We start from the raw sequence: 20,845 nt of genomic DNA, 5'->3' as shown, positions 1-20,845 counted from the left end.
AGAAAATGGTATTTAGATGCCAAGATCTGGGTACAGGGTGTGCTGTCACTGGGCTGCAACTGTCTGCAATCCCCCTGCCAGCAGAATATATGCCTATATCCACATACAAACATACACACATGCACACTTACATTCACTTCTTTGTACCTTTACATCTATGTTCACTTCTGTATCTGTCTACACTTATTGAAAACTATGAATTCACACAAACACAACCCAAAGCATATCACAGGATTCATTCCAGTTTTCTGCATTTCTGTATTCATCACTCTCTTCTTTGACACTGGGAAACCTGGCTCCCACTAGCCTGAATGCAGTTACATATCTGACTGATCCCTTTATGTGCTAACTAATTTCTAATCTCAGGTACTACCATCTCCCCTCACAAGAGAAAAAGGCTGGTGGAGCTCTAGCCGTAATGTCACATTCAAAGGAGGTGGCATGAGGCAGGGCAGGTAGAGAATCCCAGGGCCTTACTTCCAATTGAATCGGGTTCCTTTTTAAAACCTCCCTGGAAGCCTCACGCATTTCTGCTTACCTCTCATTCACCATAATTAGGCACATGGGTCACTGAATAAAACAGGACCAGTAATTAAGAAAGAAGAGAATGGATATTTGGTTGCAATCAGCAATTTCTACCAATCCCACTTTTTATATTTATTGGCCAACATCCTGCTGTCAAGGTTTACTGAAGACCTTGTATTAGTCTGTTCTCATGCTGCTAACAAAGATATACCCCAGACTGAGTAATTTATAAAAGAAAGGTTTAATTGACTCATGTTCAGCATAGCTGAGGAGGCCTCAGGATACTTACAATCATGGCAGAAGGGGAAGCAAACATGTCCTTCTTCACAAGGCAGTGGCATCAAGAAGAAGAACGAGTGCCCAGTGAAGGGGCAAGCCCCTTATAAAACCATCAGATTTCATGAGAACTCATTCACTATCATGAGAACAGGATGGGGAAACCGTCCCCCATGATTCAATTATCTCCACCAGGTGCCTTCCTGGACACAACAGGATTATGGGAACTACAATTCAAGATGAGATTTGGGTGGGGACACAGCCAAATCATATCATCCCACCCCTGACCCCTCCCAAATCTTGTCTTCATAATTCAAAACACAATCATGCCCTCCCACAGTTCCTCGGTCTTAACTCATTCCAGCTTTAACTCAAAAGTGAAGTCCAAAGTCGTCATCTGACACAAAGCAAGTCCCCTCTGCCCATGAGCCCACAAAATAAAAATCAAGTTAGTTGCTTCTTACATACAATGAAGGTACAGCCATTGGATAAATAAACCCATTCCGAATGGGAGAAATTGGCCAAAACAAAGGGGCTACAGGCCCCATGCAAGTCTGAAATCCAATAGGGCAATCACTAAATCTTAAAGTTTCAAAATGATCTCCTTTGACTCCATGTCTCACATCCAGGGCATGCTGATGCAAGAGGTGGGCTCTCATGGCCTTGGGCAGCTCCGCCCCTGTGCCTTGCAGGGTACAGCCTCCCTCCCCGCTGCCTTCACAGACTGGCATTGAGTGTCTGCTGCTTTTCCAGGTGCACAGTGCAAGCCACTGCTGGTTCCACCACTCTGGAGTCTGAAGGACTCTCTTCCCACAGCTCTACTAGGCAGTGCCCCAGTGGGGACTTCAACCCCAAATTTCCCTTCTGCACTGCTCTAGCAGAGGTTCTCTATGAGGGCTCTGCCCCTGCAGCAAAGTTCTGCCTGGACATCCAGGTGCCTCCATACATCCTCTGAAATCTAGGCAGAGGTTCCCAAACCTCAATTCTTGACCACTATGTACTCACAGGCCCAATACCACATGTAAGCTGCCAAAGCTTGGGGCTTGTACTCTCTGAAGCAACTAGGAGGCAGGGCACCACGTCCCGAGGCTGCATAGCGCAGGTGGGCCCTGCGCCCAGCCCACAAAAGCATTTTTCCCGCCTAGGCCTTCAGGCCTGTGATGGGAAGGGCTGCTGAGAATGTCTCTGATATGCTCTGGAGACATTTTCCCCACTGTCTTGGTGATTAACATTTGGCTCCTTGTCACTTACGCAAATTTCTGCAGTGGGCTTGAATCTCTCCCCAGAAAATAGGTTTTTCTTTTCTATCCCATTGTCAGGCTGCATATTTTCCAAACTTTTATGGTCTGCTTCCTCTGGAATGCTTTGCCACATAGAAACTTCTACCACCAGATACCCTAAATTACCTCTCTCAATTTCAAAGTTCCACAGATCTCTAGGGCAGAGGCAAAATGCCACTAATCTCTTTTCTGAAGTATAACAAGAGTCACTTTTGCTCCAGTTCCCAACAGGTTCCTCATTTCCATCTGAGACCACCTCAGCCTGGACTTTATTGTCCACGTTGCTATCAGCATTTTGGACAAAGTCATTCAACAAGTCTCTAGGAAGTTCCAAACTTTCCCACATTTTCCTGTCTTCTTCTGAGCCCTCCAAATTGCTCAAACCTCTGCCTGTACCCAGTTCCAAAGTGGCTTCCACATTTTTGGGTATCCTTATAGTAGCACCCCACTCTCTGTGGTACAAATTTACTGTATTAGTCCATTCTCAATGCTAATAAAGACATACCTGAGACTAGGTAATTTATAAAAGAAAGAGGTTTAATTGACTTATGTTCAGCATGGCTGAGAAGGCCTCAGAAAACTTATAATCACGGTGGAAGGGGAAGCAAGCATGTCCTTCTTCACAGGGTGGCATCAAGGAAAATGAGTACCCAGTGAAGGGGGAAGCCCCTTACAAAGCCATCAGATCTCATGAGAACTCACTCACTATCACAAGAACAGGATGGGGGGAACTGCTGCCATGATTCAGTTATCTCCACCTGCCCTCCCACGACACGTGGGGATTATGGGAACTACAATTCAAGATGAGATTTGGGTGGGGACACAGCCAAATTATATCAGACCTCAAATGAATCTCTGGAACAGTCCGGGTCCTTACCCATCCTCTAAGTTTATAAAATCCCAAGCAATGTCCCCTTCCACCATGATTATAAGTTTCCTGAGGCCTCCTCATCCATGCTGAACATGAGTCAACTAAATATCTTTCCTTTATAAATTACCCAGTCTCAGGGATGTCTTTATTACAATATGAGAATAGACTAAAATACAGTAAATTTTTACTGCAGAGTGGGGTGCTGCTATAAGGTTACCCAAAAATGTGGAATCTTAGGATTAAATGCCTGCTCAGATGATGTATCACAACTTATTTGTTCATCTAGTAATTCCGTATGTGAGAAAATGTTGCAGTTGGCCTCCCTGAGAGATTGCTGAGTCTCCAAGAAAACGACCCCCTATGAGGACAATTTATAGCCCTTGAGCTGTGTGAAAACACGGTGCCAGAACAGATCAAAACTCGAGCCCAAAACACCATGGCATTAAAGAGATGGGGAAGAAGAGAGCAGTGACAACAGTCCTAGCTCTCTGCCAATCCAAAGGAAAGAAGGGAAAAAAGGGAAGATAACAGTGTCAAGGAGGGTAACCTCAGATACATGGGAACGAGCACGTGAGAAGCACTCTTTTGTAAGTAGGGAGATGTGTTTTGCAAAATCCCCCAGCAGGCAAGCCTTGGCAATACATTTCAGATGAACTCATCCAAAATGATGCTGTGTCTTTGCAAGGAAAATTGAAAAGACCATATTTAATGCAAAGATATTACAGTTTCTCTAGTGACAATACAGAAGTGCCATTCTTTGCTATCACTCTAATATCCTTCAGAACACAGACGTATATATGCTGTGCAGCAGAAGAAACTGTGGTGTGGGCAGAGAACATACTTTCTTTAATTTTAATTTTTGTAGAGACGGGGTCTCATTTGGCCAGGCTGGTTTCAAGCTTCTAGCCTCAAGCAATCCTGCCACTTCAGCCTCCCGAAGTGCTAGGAGTATAGGCATGAGCCACCACACCCAGCCCAGGGGACACACTTTAGAACTACATGTACTTCATTTCAAAGTCCGGTAAAACCCTGCCATCTTTTAGCTGTGTGACCTTGTTCAGGGTATTTTATCTCTCTGAACCTCAGTTCCAACTCCCAACAAATCAGGATAATAATGCCCACCTCAAACACTGAGGTATGGAGATAATGTATGTATATACACATTCTGGCACACACGTGATTTCAGTAACTCTTAGTCCCTCTGAGTGAAGGATAAATCACAGAATTATAAAGACTAAATAGAATATATCACAGATATAATAATGCCTGGCATATATCTTGTATCCAATAAATGTTATCCTTTTTTAACTCACTCAAACATACAAAAAGCCATATACTAGTTATCTGGTATGGTTGACTGGTGTTCTTTATTATGAAATTTAACCTTTTATGTGCAGGAAAAACCAGTATAAGCCCTTCTCTGCATTAGTCAGCACAGTACACTAAAAATGACATAGCACATGCACACTCCCAGCATCAGTATTCACAACAGCCAAGGGGTGGACGCAAGCCAAGTGTCCACTGACAGAGGAAGGGATAAAGAAAATGTGGCATATACACACAATGGAATATTACAGAGCCTTGAAAACGCTAAAAGGAAATTCTGACCCATCCTACAACATGGATGAGCCTTGAGAACATTATGCAAAGCAAAATAAGCCAGTCCACAAAAAGACAAATACTGTAAGAGTCTACTTTTATGACATACCTAGAGTAGTCAAATTCATACAGACAGGCAACAGAATGGTGATTACCAGGAGATGGGGGATGGGGAAAATGGGGAATTGTTTAACGGATATAGAATTTTAGTTGTGCAGGATGAAAATGTTCTGGAGGTTGGTTGCATAACAATGTGAATATACTTAATACTACTGAACTGTACACTTAAAAATGGTTAAGATGGTAAAATTTATGTGTTAATGTTTAAAACAGTTATTTACTTTTGTAGGCAGGGTCTTGCTATGTTGCCCAGGCTGGGGTGCAGTGGCTATTCACAGGTGTGATCATAGTGCACTGTGGCCTCAAACTCCTTGCCTCAAGGGATCCTCCTGCCCCAGCCTCCTGAGTAGCTGGAACTACAGGCATGCACCACCACACCAGGATAAAAAACGTTTTTTAGATGATGTAAGCTTTTCATAAGAACACAGAGTCCTCATACTGATTAACGCTGCAGGTAGATTTATGCATTTTGCTGCCCAGAGCTGAATCTGTATCCAGCTTCAGGGTATACTCTAGAACTTGCTTTCCTGAATAAATATCTGGGGTTTCTTAGGATACAGCTGCTAAAGGAAAACACTGAACTTGCCATCTTTTGCTATATAATGGCATCTTTTATTAATATCCTTGGAGAAGAACAGGGTATTAATGCTGGAAAAAGTTTAGAAAGTACATTTTAAAGTTGAAGAACATGAAATCTACACTTCAATCAAACTAACTGATTTTTCTAAGACCATATAGGTAGCAATCACAAGGAGAGTGGGAGAGAAGCGGCATCTCCCAGTTTCCTCTACAATCCTCTTAACACCCACAGTCCACTGGACTTAGCTCTCCACAAGTCCTTACCTTTGAACGTCACTGTTTACTACACTGCCACCAGGGGGCAGCAGGTGTATTAGTCTGGTATTCTAAACACCCTGGACTAAAGGCCCAATACTCTTCCATTACCCCCTCCCCCATCCCATGAAATATATGTGCATACATGTGACTTCACTGAAACAATCTCAATAAGCCAGAAGTTTGAAAGAAACCCATACATAACTTTTTAAACAAAACAAAGACTTGAGTCCAATGGACGTAACATCCCTACTAATCCTTTACTATTTCTGATTTATTCCAATCCCAACAGATGTAATGGTCAATTAGTATGTTAGGTTTTTTTATTTGCTTGTTTTGAGAGATGGGGTCTCATTATGTTTCCCAGGCTGGTCTCAAACTCCTGGGCTCAAGCAATCCACACACCTCAACCTCCTAAAATGCTAGGATTACAGGTGAGGGCCACTGCACTTGGCCTAATACGTTAGTTTTAAACCAAAAATGACTCGACCACAGGATCAACAAGCAAAAAACAAATAAGCCCATTAAAAATGGGCAAAGGACATGAACAGACACTTCTGAAAAGAAGACATACAAGTGGCCAACAAACATACCAAAAAAAGCTCATCTTCACTAGTCAGAGAAATGAAAATCAAAACCACAGAGATACCATCTCACACCTATCAGGATGGCATTATCAAAAAGTCAAGAAAAAAAAAAAGATGCTGGCGAGGCGAGGCTGTGGAGAAAAGGGAATGATTATACACTGTTTGTGGAAATGTCAATTAGTTCAGCTACTGTGGAAAGCAGTTTGGAGTTTTCAGAGAACTTAAAACAGAGCTGCCTATCTATCCCATTACTGGGTATCTATCCAAAGGAAAATAGATCATTCTACCAAAAAGACACATGCACTCATATGTTCATTGCTGTACTATTCACAACAGCAAAGACATGGAATCAACACAGGTGCACATCAACAGTGGATTAGACAAAGAAAATGTGGCACATACACTCCATGGAATACACAGCCATACACAGCCATAAAAAAGAAAGAAATCATGTCCTTCGCAGCATCACGGATGCAGCTGGAGGCCATAAGCTTAACAGAATTAACATGGGAAGAGAAAACCTGGCCGGGCGTGGTGGCTCATGCCTGTAATCCCAGCACTCTTTGGGAGGCTTAGGCAGGTGGAATTACTTGAGGTAAGGAGTATGAGACCAGCCTGGCCAACATGGTGAAACCCCATCTCTGCTAAAAATACAAAAATTAGCTGGGCATGGTGGTATGCACCTGTAGTCCTAGCTACTCAGGAGACTGAGGCAGGAGAATCGATTGAACCTGGGAGGCAGAGGTTGCAATGAGCTGAGATCGTGCCACTGCACTTCAGTGTGGGCAACAGAGCAAGACCCCATCTCAAAAAAGAAAGAAAACCAAATACCACATTTTCACTTATAAGTGGGAGCTAAATGCTGAGCACACATGGACATAAACCTGGGAGCAAGAGCCACTGAAGATACTAGATCGGAGAAGGAAGGGAGGCAGGGGTTGAAAATGACCCACTGAGTACTATGCTGACTACCTGGGTAAAATATGCTCTGTAGAAAACCTGCACAGGTACCTTCTGTATCTAAAATAAAAGCTGAAATAATAAAAAGAAATTAACAGAACTGCTTCCTCCAGAATATCATATAATATATAAATCACACTTGTGTGTAAAAAAAAAAAAAAGAGGAAGAAATCTATCCCATTTCTTTAACACTTGAAACCAAATCTTCGCTGCAGTTGGCCTCTGAGGCTTCAGCCACAGCAACCTCAAGAGCCCACCTGATGTCTGGCCTCAGTCTCCTTTGTCAGCTGCTCTTCATTTGTGATGTCCCTATATTAGAAAGGAAGGTCTGTCAACAGGTCGAACCCTCCGGTAACTTTTCAGAAGAAAAACAGGGAGATTCAAGTGACAAAATAAAACCTATATGCTACCGTTCTTCCAAGCAGATGACAGGAATCTCCATTCTGTGTTTCTTAAATACTACCACCAGCTGAGAGCCTAAACCATAGCAGTTAACAGGTGAGGCTTGAATTTACAAAAGCAGTGATGGGACTGCTCTGTATCGCGTTGGTGATGGCCAGTACAAGAATCCACACATTTTAAATCTATTTGCATTGTACAAACAAGTTGGTTTTACTGTATATAAACTTAATAATAATGAATGAAAGCATGAGAGCATGCAACTACTCTAAAACAGTTTAAAATGAAAGGTAAAAGAATAAGAACACTCTGAATCAAATTAATGCCTGGCATACAAAATTATTTTTAAAAGAGACAAGAGATACATAAACCAAATACAATAGATGGGATTTAAAAATTCTGACTTGAGGCCGGGCACAGTGGCTTACGCCTGTAATCCCAGCACTTTGGGAGGCCGAGCCAGGCAGATCACCTGAGGTCAGGAGGTCGAGCCCAGCCTCAACATGGAGAAACCCCGCCTCTACTAAAAATACAAAATTAGCTGGGCGTGGTGGCGTATGCCTGTAATCCCAGCTACTCAGGAGGCTGAGTCAGAAGAATTGCTTGAACCCAGGAGGCGGAGGTTGCAGTGAGACGAGATCGTGCCATTGCACTCCAGCCTGGGCAACAAGAGTGAGACTCCGTTTCAACAACAACAACAACAAAAATTCTGACTTGAATAAACCAACTGCACAGACCTTGCTTTGTAAAAGTAGGCCTGGCACAGTGGCTCACACCTGTAATCTCAGCACTTTGGGAGGCCAAGGCGGGCAGATCACTTGAGGTCAGCAGTTCAAGACCAGCCTGGCTAACATGGTGAAACTCCGTCTCTACTAAAAATACAAAAATTAGCCAGGCCTGTGGTGGGTGCCTGTAATCCCAGCTACTCGGGAGGCGAAGGCAGGAGAATCGCTTGAACCCGAGAGACGGAGGTTGCAGTGAGCCAAGATCATTGCACCCCAGCCTGGGTGACAAGTGCGAGACTCCATCTCAAAAAAAAAGGAAATTGGGATACAATATTAAAAGATATCAAGGATTTTTTTTCATTGTTGGATAGAATATTTACATTAAAAACCCTCAAAATTCATACTAAAATATTTGGGAGTGAAATGACATAATTTCTGGCATTTGCTTCAAAATACTCTAGAAACAAGCAAATAAAACTCCAAAACACAAAGAGAGGAGGGCACGTAGAACAAGCATGGCAAAGCCAGTATGGTGCAGTGATCTCTGATCCTGGGTGGGTGGCACATGAGGGTTACTACACTCTACTTTTGAGTATGTCTGGAAATGTTCACAATAAAATGCTGAAAAGGGGGGGAAAAAAAGGAGGAAGGGGAGAAGAAAAGGAGGGAAGGCCGTAGGGAGGGATGAAGCGGAGAAGGAAAGGAGGGAGGGCAGCAGGGAGGGAAGAAGGGTTCATCAACTGGGATGTGTCTCTATCACTGCAGGAACCAAGTTCAAGGCCAATTTGTACCTAATTGTTATGAACAAAGGGTGGGAATGACATTTTCACTTGCCTCTCTTCACCAGGGATTCGTTATCTACTCAGGCACAACTAAAATATCAGAAGGGAAAGATAGGAAAGGGAAATGGATGTTTTCTGAGAGCCCTCACCACAAAGTTCACTCTGAAAGCCATTCATTTGATAAGGAGATACTGGCATCTGCACGTCCACAGGGAAATGTCCGAACACCAAGTGCACTCCTCTTTTCCTCCCACAGTAGTGGCCACCTTCACCTCTACAGCTCTAATCCCAAACACTGCCAATGGAGAGAGCGCCTCCCTGGACACAAGTTTGTTCAAGATGTCTCTGTTATAGATATTCTGCCAATATTGTTTTTATTCTACATAATGAAAACATCCACTTATGCCACCACCACACTGAAGCCCGCGAGTCCAGAATGTGTCGCATTTGTGTAAGGTATCTGCCAGATAGCCCAGACGGAAAGTGACACAGAGGCTCGAGAAACCCAGTGAGAGGCAGGTAACCGAGCTTCTGGCAAGCTCCCAGTCAGTACATTCAGTTATATCCCAGCTGATCTTAAGCCCTGGAACCCTGGTACTGCTGGCTTACCTGTGAGTCTACTTGACTTCTGTTGTAAAAGATCTTGCTGTTCACAATTCTTCCTAAAATTACCACATTAACCATGACTTAGACTTCGTAAATGTTCCCTGCAATGCCGTCAAACCATTCTTTGTTCATTTATGAGATACACTACTCTCCTAAGTTTGTATTAGGCTTTTATAATCTGGATCTAACTTTGCAGAAAACCAAATCAAGGGAAGAAGAGTAATTCAAAGCAGTCAGTTATGATTATTTTCAATAATGGCTCAAAGAACACTTTTCAAACCTCATTTAATGCTGGTAAGTTAATAAAACCATCATGAGATGTAAAAATATTAATTTTCCTTAAACTTACCTCTTCATACTCCCAAGTACAGATGACAACAGCAGGAAGAGGTAATTAACACTCAAAAGCTTGAAAAGTAAATGTGGTCCTTTTAAAAATGGACAAGAACACAGCATAATATGAGGAGTATTCCCGCATATACTCTTCCTTACTCTAATTTACTCTGGCCTGACTCAGAACATGAGTTCTGTAAAAACATTCTCGACTAAATGGAAGTGAGTTCTTTCTTACTGGGTCCCCACTATGTGGAAGGCATGATGGCGGACTCCGAATGAGGAAGGCATGGTTCTTACCCAGTCAGAGCTCACAGCCCAGCAGTGTTCAGGCTAGTATACAAAAACAATTACGCAAGACAAAATAACATGAAATTCAAATAAAAAAGCAGTTGCAGCAAAACCACCCCAAGGGTGCGGAGGCAGGAGTGCCGGCAGCTGTCGGGAGGGGAGGGCCTAGGAGTTGTGGGGCTCAGCAGCTCAGTCTCTCCGACTTTCTCCTGCGTGTCTTGCCCCCTCATCCTCCCCCAAGGCAAACTATAGGATCCAGAATTTCTCTTCCCCAATGCAGGTGACAGGAACCAGAATCCCTTTCCCCAAAGCTAGCCATAAAACCTAAAAGTACTACTCTCGCCTTCCCCACGCCTTTCTGTGTAACAGCTGGCCATAAAGACCTTGGTCAAGAGGATCCTGCCCCATTCCCAGAAGGAAGAAATGCCACAACAGAAAGGCCAAGAAGAACCTGGAGACAGGCCTTGCGGGCTTCCCCACTCCGTCTATTTCCATCAGCTCACACCCTTTTTTCCAACTGGATTTCCACACGGCGGTCTGTGCTTCTTCAAATCTAAGCAAAATCTGGAGAGTTCACCCTGGGTCTCTGGTCTTCATTCTGAAAGGTCCTGTGTCATGTAAAACTATGATTGCACACGTGTTTTGCTTTTCTATTGTTAATGTTTGGCATAGGGGTGTCAGCCATGACCCTTATGATGGGGTAGAGAGGGATCACCCCCTTTCTGCCCCTACAGAGTGAATCAAAGAAGGTTCTGAGCACCGTTCTGCTGAAGGAATTCACGCATGAAACCTATGCCTCCTGTCAGCGCAAAGCCCTCCCTTCAGCGCTGAGGAAGGAGGGGCCTGCTGGGTCTAGACCTGATGGCACTGCCTCGGTGTATAAGAGCAGCAGAAACACACCTTGGGGACTGGCACCTGGTCTTACTCTGCCAAAAATGCCTTGGGATCTGCTCTGATCCTGCGATGGCTGCAGCATCACAAAGTGAGGCTGACAGAACAAAGGTCCCCGCAAACATGTCCATGCCCTAATCCCTGGAACCTTTGACTATCGCACCTCACACAGCAAAGGGACTTTGTACATGCGATTAATTAGGGAAGCTGAGATGAGATCATCCTGGGCAGCCTACATGGGCCCTGAATCCAATGGCAGATATCCTTATGAGGGACAGGAGAGAAGACAGACACTGAGGAGGGCCCATGTGAAAACAGAGCAGAACCAGAAGCTGTGCGGCCACTTGCCGGGGAATACCTGGAGTCACCAGAAGCTGAAAAATCTAGGGAAGGACTTTCCATACAGCCTTTGGAGGGAGGGCAGCCTTGACAGCACCTTGAATTCTGGTTTTGGATTCTGTGAGCCGAGAATAAATTTTTGTTGTCTTAAGCTTCCCAGTCTGTGGTAATTTGCTATGGAAGCCCTAGCAAATGAACACAGTTACTAAGGAACTCTTCTATGTCAAGTCAGGATAGCAAAGGCTGCCTTGGCTCAGGCGGAGTAAAACAGCCAAGTGACGGAAGAACTGCCAGGGGGAAGCCATGGAATCTGCACCCTGTAGATCTGACTGGTAAGATGTTCTCAAGGTAGCAGGATCTCATTCAGCCTGCCCAAAGAAACGGTTTCACCTGTTGGCCCAGTCCACAGTTAGAAGACTAAAGGCAAAAGGAACTGTATATATTAACAAAAACCAGGCTCTCGCTGATTCAGTGGTTCCCATAGGGCGAGATGGCAATTCCAACACTGTCATACACACGTATGTACTGAAAAGTAGGCAAATGACCCACAGGCGATGGGAGCCAGGTTTCTCACTGTTGGAGTGGGAGGTGAGAGACAGCAGGGAAAAGGCGAGAGTGATCCATGGGGTACAGGGTTGGGGCTGGAGACACCAGTGTGGACTCACAGAAACAGATGGTTCCATACAGAAGTATTTACTGATATGTGTATATACACAGGTCAGTACACACAGACATTTCCTTGCTCCATCAGCTGAGAGGACCTACAAGCAATGCCACCACAGTCTAAATAAGCACACCAGCATCCAGCTTGTGGTTTCTAACAACATCTCCAACAGAGAGGACCAGGGCTCCCTAGAGAAACGGCTAAACCTAAGACTGGAGCAGGAAATACACAAGAAGAATCTAGGGCATCTAGCAATATTGGAAAGCAAAGAAGTGCTCAAAAATAAACAAACCCACCAGCCCAGAATGATGGGGCAAGTCGAAGGGACACAAGAGATGACAGAACAGGCTACCAATGGCCAAAGCAGGAACAACTGGAGAACAAAATAAGGAGTACTGGATTAGAACCTAAAGTATAAAATAAGTATCTGTGAGTCCATAATGATACAAATGACTGAGTAAATAAATGCAAGAAAACAGATAAACCTCCTGCACCGAAGAATTCCAAACAACATATGTAGACACTTTCCCCTTAAGGAGAGGAAGCCTAAGTAACTCCTCCCTCCAGAAGTGCAGGCTGCTCCTGTGACTTCCTTTCAGAGCACAGAATGAAGGGAGGGGGAAAGTGTGACTCTACAGTGGAGAAACCTGCCAATCACTATTTCAGTCAGGTAAGCAAGGTCAACAGCAAAAAAGAGAGAAGTCATGTAGATGGTATGTAGGTTCGATACGATGTAACAGAAATGACACTTTACCTCCGTGGTCTTCCTCCCAATCCCCACACCCCTGTGGCAGTGACTCCATGAGGTGAGGGCTAAAGCAAATAATCAATTACGCTGGGTTGCTGTGAACTGAGATTTCTGGAGTGGAAGAAAGGGGTATGGATATAAGTTCTATGACATTAAGCAAAAACACTGTAGTCCAGAAACAGACTTGGATGTTACCAGTATGCACTCATGAAATATTTTATCTTTCCCTGTCTGTCTGTTGAAATGGCTTAAGAACAACTGCCAATCTAACAGTAATGAGCACCCTGTTAGGTCCAGATTATGGTCTTTAAGTACCATTTTTCACTTTAAAACAGCTAACTAGGGCTCCTTGGAGAAACAGCTGATTCCAGATTTGAGGGAATAAATCTGACCATAACTTCCTCTTACTGTTGGGAGGAACTTCAAAACGTATGATGACCTACTGAATCCTCTCTGCCTGGCTCCCTCTTCAGTCCCATCTCCTCCCTGCCAAGGACTCAGTCACATTCACTTTCTTTTGTCTCCTCAAATCTGTGGTTGGCAGAATAATGGCCACTTTGGGTGTTCACATCCTAATCCCTGGAACCTATGAATATGTTACCTCCTATGCCAAAAGGGACTTCACAGATGTAAGACCTTGAGATGCAGAGATTAATGTGGATTATCCAAGTGGGCCTAATCTAATCAAATGAGGAATCCTTAAAACTGGAAAACCTGTCCTGGATCAGATCAGACAGATGTGATGACAAAAGCAGGGTCAGAGAAGGGAAATGTTAGCTTGGAATATGGAGGAAAGGGCCAGTAAGCCAAGGAATGCAGGTCGCCTCTAGCAGCTGCAAAAAGCAAGAAAACATTCTCCCTAGAGCCTCCAGACAGCTGTTATTACACACATCTTTTTAATTAAAAAGTCCAAAATCACCCAGCTAGTAAGTGGCAGTGGGAGGACGGGAAGCCAGGCGGTCTGACACAGAAGTTGGTGCCCTTAACCATGATGCTAATATTTGTCTCCCACATAACAGAAATTTCAATACCTTTTTCATTTATTAACATGATACCCTCCAGTGTTCAGAACAGCTTAATAAATAGCTGCTGAATATGAATGAATGGGACAAAGATACAATTTCCCCCTGCTACTGCTGGTAAAAAAATAAAAATTAAAATTAAAATTAAAAAAACTCTGTTATGGAAAGTAAAATATGTACAAAACAAGGGTAACGATAGAAGGAGCTCTCAAATACTCATCGCCCAACTTCAACACTTAGCAACATAGGGCCATAGGGCCAATCTTAATGCCAACATTAGTTTGGTATTATATTGTCTGGAAATACTCCCCCTTCAATAGTCTTTTTCAGAATCGCATGTTCCCAGCTCTCATTACATTTTCATTTATCTGTGTCAACATGAATTTTAAAAAGAAACCTTAAAATGGGCAGGTCTTTCTAAGCAAAACACAAAACAAAAACACTGTAAAGGGGAGATCGATATTTTTAACTACATAAAATTAAAATTTTTTGCAAAGCCTAGAGATTATATTACACAAAGTATAAAAAATAGGGTGGAAATAGTTATAGTATATATGACAAAAGATTAGTATTCTCAATATACAATTCTTATAAATCAAAAGACCACACACCCCAGAGAAAAATAGATGTAGAAATGAACATACAGTTTCTCTACTATTCTTTTCTTCCCTTCACTCCTCCTTTAATTTTTTGAGACAGGGTCTCACTCTGTTGCCCAGGCTGGAGCACAGTGGCATAATCAGTGTAATCATAGTTCACTGTAGCCTCAGTCTCCTGGGATCAAACAATCCTCCCGCCTCAGCCTCCTAAACTGCTGCAATTACAGTACGAGCCACCATACCTGGCCCCCCACCACTATTCTTAAATGACAAAGAGACAAGGGCTTCCAACTGACACTATTTGTCAGCATACTTCTTGTGGTGCTCTAGAACTTGAGCAAAGAACACTCTAGAACAGAGGCTAACAGTTCTCACCTGTAACCTTGTTTCTTCAAGGAAGTGTTGCCTTAGAATCCAGATCCACAGTAAGCCTGAGAGTCTTAAAAACCTGTGACTTCAGATTCCTTCCACATGACTCAAGAAAAAGTAAGTCCACCTCATAGGGTGACCAGAAAGTCCATGGGCACCAAATATCCAGTTTTCAGTCCTGTTGGGAGGTAAGATAAGAGGAAGTCAACTGAAGAAAATTAAACATTTAAGCGATAAGGGGCTTAAAAACAAATATAAATGACCTAACTCCCATTAGAAGGCAATCTGAGACCCTGGGCACATGCCCAAGGAAGGAATACATATATATATATATATTTTTTTTTTTTTTTTTTTTTTTTTTTTTTGAGACGGAGTCTCGCTCTGTCGCCGCCCAGGCTGGAGCGCAGTGGCCGGATCCCAGCTCACTGCAAGCTCCGCCTCCCAGGTTTACGCCATTCTCCTGCGTCAGCCTCCCGAGTAGCTGGGACTACAGGTGTCCGCCACCTCACCCGGCTAGATTTTTCTTTTCTTCTTTTTTTTTTTTTTTTTTTAGTAGAGACAGGGTTTCACCATGTTAGCCAGGATGGTCTCGTCTCGATTTCTTGAGCTCGTGATCCACCCGTCTCGGCCTCCCAAAGTGCTGGGATTACAGGCTTGAGCCACTGCGCCTGGCCAGGAATATATTTATATTCAGTGCAAAAATGTAGTTCACATGCTTGAGGGGCCAAAGAATGCCTTGAATAGAGGCACCTTCCAGTGACCTAGAGAAAGGGTTCAAAGTTCTCAAGACCTCCTTGACAAAATGTGGTACATATATGTAATGGAGTACTATTCAGCCATTAAAAAGGAGATCCTGTCATTTGCAACAATATGGTGGAGCTGGAGGTCATTATGTGAACTGAAATAACCCAGGCAGGCACATAAAGACAAACTTTGCATGTTCTCACTCATTTGTGGGAGCCAAAAATTAAAACAATTGAATTCACTGAGATAGAGATCAGAATGATGGCTACTAGAGGCTAGGAAGGGTAGTGGGGGGTTGGGGGAAAGTAGAGATAGTTAATGGGTACAGAAACCTAGAAAGCAGGAACAAGATCTAGTATTTGATAGCACAATAGGCTGACTATAGTCAGTAATAATGTAACTGTACATTTAAAAATAACTAAAAGAGTATCATTAGATTGTAACACAAAAGATAAATGCTTGAAGTGATGGATACCGCATTTACCCTGATTATTTATGTGATTATTATACATTGTATCTCATATACCCTGTAATGAGGGTTATTACACATTGTATCTCATATACACCTACTAGGAGGTACCCACAAAAATTAATCAAGAAAGAATTCTTTGAGAAATAACAGCTCTATATACTCTCCCACAAGTAAGAAAAGTAAAAAGAAAAAGAGAAAAAATGTATTCTCAGCCATCAGGCAAAGCTGATTTTAGTAATGCTGAGCTCCTATTTTGGTAATGTTGAGCTTCTTTGATGAGGGTTTCCAAGTCTTTAAAGTCAGATAAATTTAGATTTTAAAAAAGTCACCAGCACTTTGGGAGGCCGAGATGGGCGGATCACGAGGTCAGGAGATTGAGACCATCCTAGCTAACACAGTGAAACCCCGTCTCTACTAAATAAATACAAAAAACTAGCCGGGCGAGGTGGCGGGCGCCTGTAGTCCCAGCTACTCAGGAGGCTGAGGCAGGAGAATGGCATAAACCTAGGAGGCGGAGCTTGCAGTGAGCTGAGATCCGGCCACTGCACTCCAGCCTGGGCGACAGAGAGAGACTCCGTCTCAAAAAAAAAAAAAAAAAAAAAAGTCAAACCACTTCTGAAGTAGACTTGCCAAAAATGGCGAGCATGAACCTAATTAAGCCTCTAGATCTAACTTCTAGTTTACAGGAAATATAGGGGATAGAGAAGCAAGTCAAACCATACTCCACCAAAAGCAGCCCAACAGATCCAGAACATGAGGCCCTCTAAAGGCAATCAACCAAGCAACATCGACAGTCATTGGCATTAAAGAAACCCGCCAAGGCTGCTCTAGACCTGCGATGACAAACCACAGCCTGCGGGTCAGTCCAGCCTGTGGGTAGATTTTAAAACACAAAGGTTTTGGAAATTAAGTATTATTGGAACACAGTCACGCTTATCCATTTACTATCACCCCTGGCTACTCCTGCATGACTGAGCAGTTTACGGCAGAGACCATAGGGCCTACAAAGCTTGAATGAGCTGGTATCTGGCCCTTCACAGAGAAATTTGCCACCCCTGCCCTAGACTGAAAGAGACAACAGCTGGGCATGGTAGCTTACATCTGTAATCGCAGCACTTTGGGAGGCCGAGGCAGGTGGATCACTTGACTTCAGGAGTTCGAGACCAGCCTGGCCAACATGGTAAAACCCCGTCTCTACTAAAAATACAAAAAAAGTAGCTGGGCATGGTGGCGTCCACCTGTAAGCCCAGCTACTTGGGAGGCTGAGGCAGGAGAATCGCTTGAACCCAGAAGGCAGAGGTTGCAGTGAGCCAAGATTGTGCCACTGCACTCCAGCCTGGGTGACAAGAGTGAATGAGACTCCACTGTGGGTGCGGGGAACAACCAACCAGTCTGGGCAATACCTATCTCTACAAAAAAAAAAAAAAATTAGCTGGGCGTTGTGGCACATGCCTGTAATCCCAACTACTCAGGAGGCTGAGGTGGGAGGATGGCTTGAATCCAGGAGTTTGAGGTTACAGTAAGCCATGATCTGAACAGAGCTGGATCCTGTCTCAAAAAATAAAATAAAATGATAACAGATAGTCAACAAATTCTTGTCTGGATTTGGATTCAAACAAACCAACAATAAAAATAAGTTCATTTTTGAGGTGATCAGGGAAATTTGATCATGGGCTAGGTTTTAGAAAATATTAAGGAATTACTGTCAATTTCATCAGGAGGTGATAATTGTATCACGGTTACACAAGCAAACGCCCTTTCTCTGGAGAAGCATACTGAACAATTTAGGGGTGAAATGTTATGTTGTCTGGAATAAATTGCTTTAAACTGCTTCAGCCACAACCAAAAAAAGAAGAAAAAAGATGAAGTGGATATGGCCAAACGAGACTTGTGAAGTCCATTTGATGGATATATGGAAATTCATTCTACTACTTTGCTGTGCTTTCATGTTTGCTTAAAATTTTCCCAATAAACAAGCAAAAGAAAAAATCAGAACCTTGATTGAAAAGTAGAGGTTATCACCAGAGAGCCTTGCTTTCCAGGCACCCCCACCCCTCTTCACGCGCAGTCCAGGCTCAGCACGCCAGTTGTTTGCCTTTCTCTGAACACACTGTCATTTTCAGCTTCTGATTTTTGCTCATGGTGTCGGCCACCCTTTCCACTCTTCTGCCTATAAAAATCCACTCTCTGCTTAAGGTCTGTCCAACTGTGACCTTCTCCTGGCCCTCCAGTGAGCACTCACCTCTCAGCTCCAACAGCACACTGCCTCTGGTTTCGTTCCTCTCTACGTTCTAGCTATTTATTTACCAGGTCTGTTACCTCATGACGCCATACAATCCCAGAGACTTCCAACAGCTGAGTCTTTTCTGTAAATCCATCTGAGGGGGTATCAAGATGCCTTTTACGGAGCAAGCTCCACAGTCCAGGGGCAGGTCCTCACAGCCTAAACACGGCTGCCTTATCCTGAGCAGTTTTACTGACAATAGAGCTTCGACTGAAGAATGAATTCCTGTTCAGCAGGACACTGAGCGGTCATGTTTAATTGAAGCCTCTTAAAATTCCTAATAGATTTTGCCTAGATGGAGGATGTTCTAAAGAGGGCTGCGAATATTTCATGTTTTTGTCTTCTTATTGTCACCCTTCCTTGGGTCCTGTCCCTCTTCAAGCACGCCTGCACTACACCTCCACACCAGTCTGCCGGTGCCCTAATCCCTGGTAAAGGCCCTGGCTCGAGGTGGGTACAAAGCCTCCCAATGACTTCACTTCAATAATTGACACAGATTGGAAATCTTACTAGTAAAGAGAAAAATGAACAGATCATTTTAAAATCCCTCTTCTGTTCTACTTACTGCTACCCACTATCCAGAGAACCACAAACCACCACCCTCTCCTGATTAGTAGTAGATAGGTCCTGGTTAGTAAAGTCAACTAGTAAAGTCAACTAGCCCAAAGCATTTCCATACAAAAATCCACCAATTCGAAATTAACTTTGCAAACTCAGCTTTTACAATGCATAGAACACAGTGGTCTGCTTATGGAGGAAAGTCTGGCTTCTCCTGGGAAGAGTTGCAGGAAAACACGGCATATTGGGAAAATACGGGCAAACTGCAGGTGCTCCTCATCTGAGCATTTCAATAAATTGAATGAGGCCAGGGAAAAGTCTTCATTTACAGGTAAATGTACCTAAGGACACGTACGTGTGTGAAAGACCTACACTTTATATAGGTCACCTGTAGTTTTTCATTAATCATTTTTCCTGGGACATTTAGCAAAATAAATAACTTGCTTTTAAAAAATGCCACAGATTCCGGGTGCGGTGGCTCACGCCTGTAATCCCAACACTTTGGGAGGCCAAGGCGGGCGGATCACAAGCGCAGGAGTTCGAGACCAGCCTGGCCAACATGGTGAAACCCCGTCTCTACTAAAAACACAAAAACTGCAGGCGCCTGTAACCCCAGCTACTCGGGAGGCTGAGGCAGGAGAATCGCTTGAACCCAGGAGACAGAGGCTGCAGTGAGCCGAGAGCGCGCCACTGCACTCCTGCCTGGGCGACAGGGCAAGACTCCATCCCAAACAACAACAAAAAAAAGGGCCAGAAATCTAGTACATTTTCTTATCACTTCAATATTAATCAGCTAAGCGTGGAGTTAAGAAGCTGTGTTCCAAAAACACTTAAGTCAGCTTTTGAGCCTATGGCGTTGTCCTTGGCCCACAGAGTAAAACAGCAATGATAACCATAATTAATAATCAAGTCAATAAATTTCTTCAAAATTTCAGAATTTTCACTAACGGCTCCAAAGAAACCTTAGATCAGAAATTCACAAGTGCCAGGAGACTTTTTTAGATTTCTTTTGCTGCTTCTAGTCTCCTTACAAACGGGAAATCTTGAAGAACAATTTCTGAGAAGTGTTAGCCTGGTGCAGCTGAGGTCCTCTGAAAGCCAGCGTGTGGGCGGCCACGTTTCCTTTACAGGGAAGCAGCGTCCGAGCGTGAGGCGGTTCCTGGTTTTGCCGCCCTGCGCCCGTTCTGGCAATCGCGCCCATGGCCCCCGCGCGGGGCAATGAAGGACGCGTTTCGGGGTCCACCGTCCCCTCCCTCCGGCTGGCCGCGCCGGCGGCGCCCCAGGCTTCCTCCCTCACCCGCGGGGACGCCAGGGGCTACGACCTCGGGCCAGACGCCGCGCAGGCAGCGACGCCCCGAGTTCCCGCGGGCCTCAGGACACCCCGCGCGGGGGGCGGAGCGGACGCAGCCCCGACCCCCGCCCGCGCTCAGCGCCTCACCTGCGGGCAGCCGGGCCGTCGGGGAGGGCCGGGTCCGGGCGGAAATGCAGGGCCGGGCCCGCGCCTCTGCTCCCAGGCCGCCCCCGGCGGCGCCCCCTGCAGGCGGGACGCGAGGCCCGCCCGCCCCTGCTGCGCCCTCGCACACACCTGGCCGCACGCACAACTGGCCGCCTAAGAGCCAGACCCACCCACGCCGATGCCCGCCGGAGACGCCCCGCCGCAGACACAGCGCAACCAGCTTCACACACCTGGGGACGCCCCACAGAAGTCACATCCACCCTAACACACCTGAGCACTCAGGCTCAAGCCCCGAATGCATGGTGGACCCAGACACACCTGGGCCACACCCCACAAAACACAGACTCACGACTCCACAAGCTTGAGGACACAGCACATCAGATGGACACACACTCTCACACAAATGAACCCAAAGCTCAGACACACCTGGGGATGCAAGCCATGTGTGTATCTATCACGTCGCACATTACCAAGGGCCCCCAGCTGAGCGTGCACACAGCCCTGATACCGA

General features: G+C 44.7%; 1 protein-coding gene across 4 annotated transcripts in view; it reads right to left on the bottom strand.

The window, feature by feature from the left end:
• Positions 1 to 20,409, bottom strand: part of GGACT (gamma-glutamylamine cyclotransferase) — a 56,884-nt gene extending 36,475 nt beyond the window's left edge. Inside the window, exons 1-2 of one of the 4 annotated variants that reach the window (XM_033177347.1) lie at positions 20,317 to 20,409; positions 14,827 to 14,998 (exon numbers count right to left, since the gene is read on the bottom strand). The gene's annotated coding sequence lies outside the window, so the exon portion shown is untranslated. Of the gene's footprint in view, positions 1 to 14,826; positions 14,999 to 18,278; positions 19,373 to 20,175 lie in introns of those variants that run through there. The other 3 variants (XM_033177349.1, XM_033177348.1, XM_033177350.1) reach the window with 3 other exon arrangements.
• Between the last annotated feature and the right edge of the window lie 436 nt (positions 20,410 to 20,845).

Source organism: Trachypithecus francoisi, unplaced genomic scaffold (assembly GCF_009764315.1).
Source record: "Trachypithecus francoisi isolate TF-2019V2 unplaced genomic scaffold, Tfra_2.0 Lachesis_group18, whole genome shotgun sequence".
Lineage (NCBI taxonomy): Eukaryota > Metazoa > Chordata > Mammalia > Primates > Cercopithecidae > Trachypithecus > Trachypithecus francoisi.
Note: the sequence above shows the minus strand (reverse complement) of the source record. Positions and strands in the feature narration are given on the sequence as shown.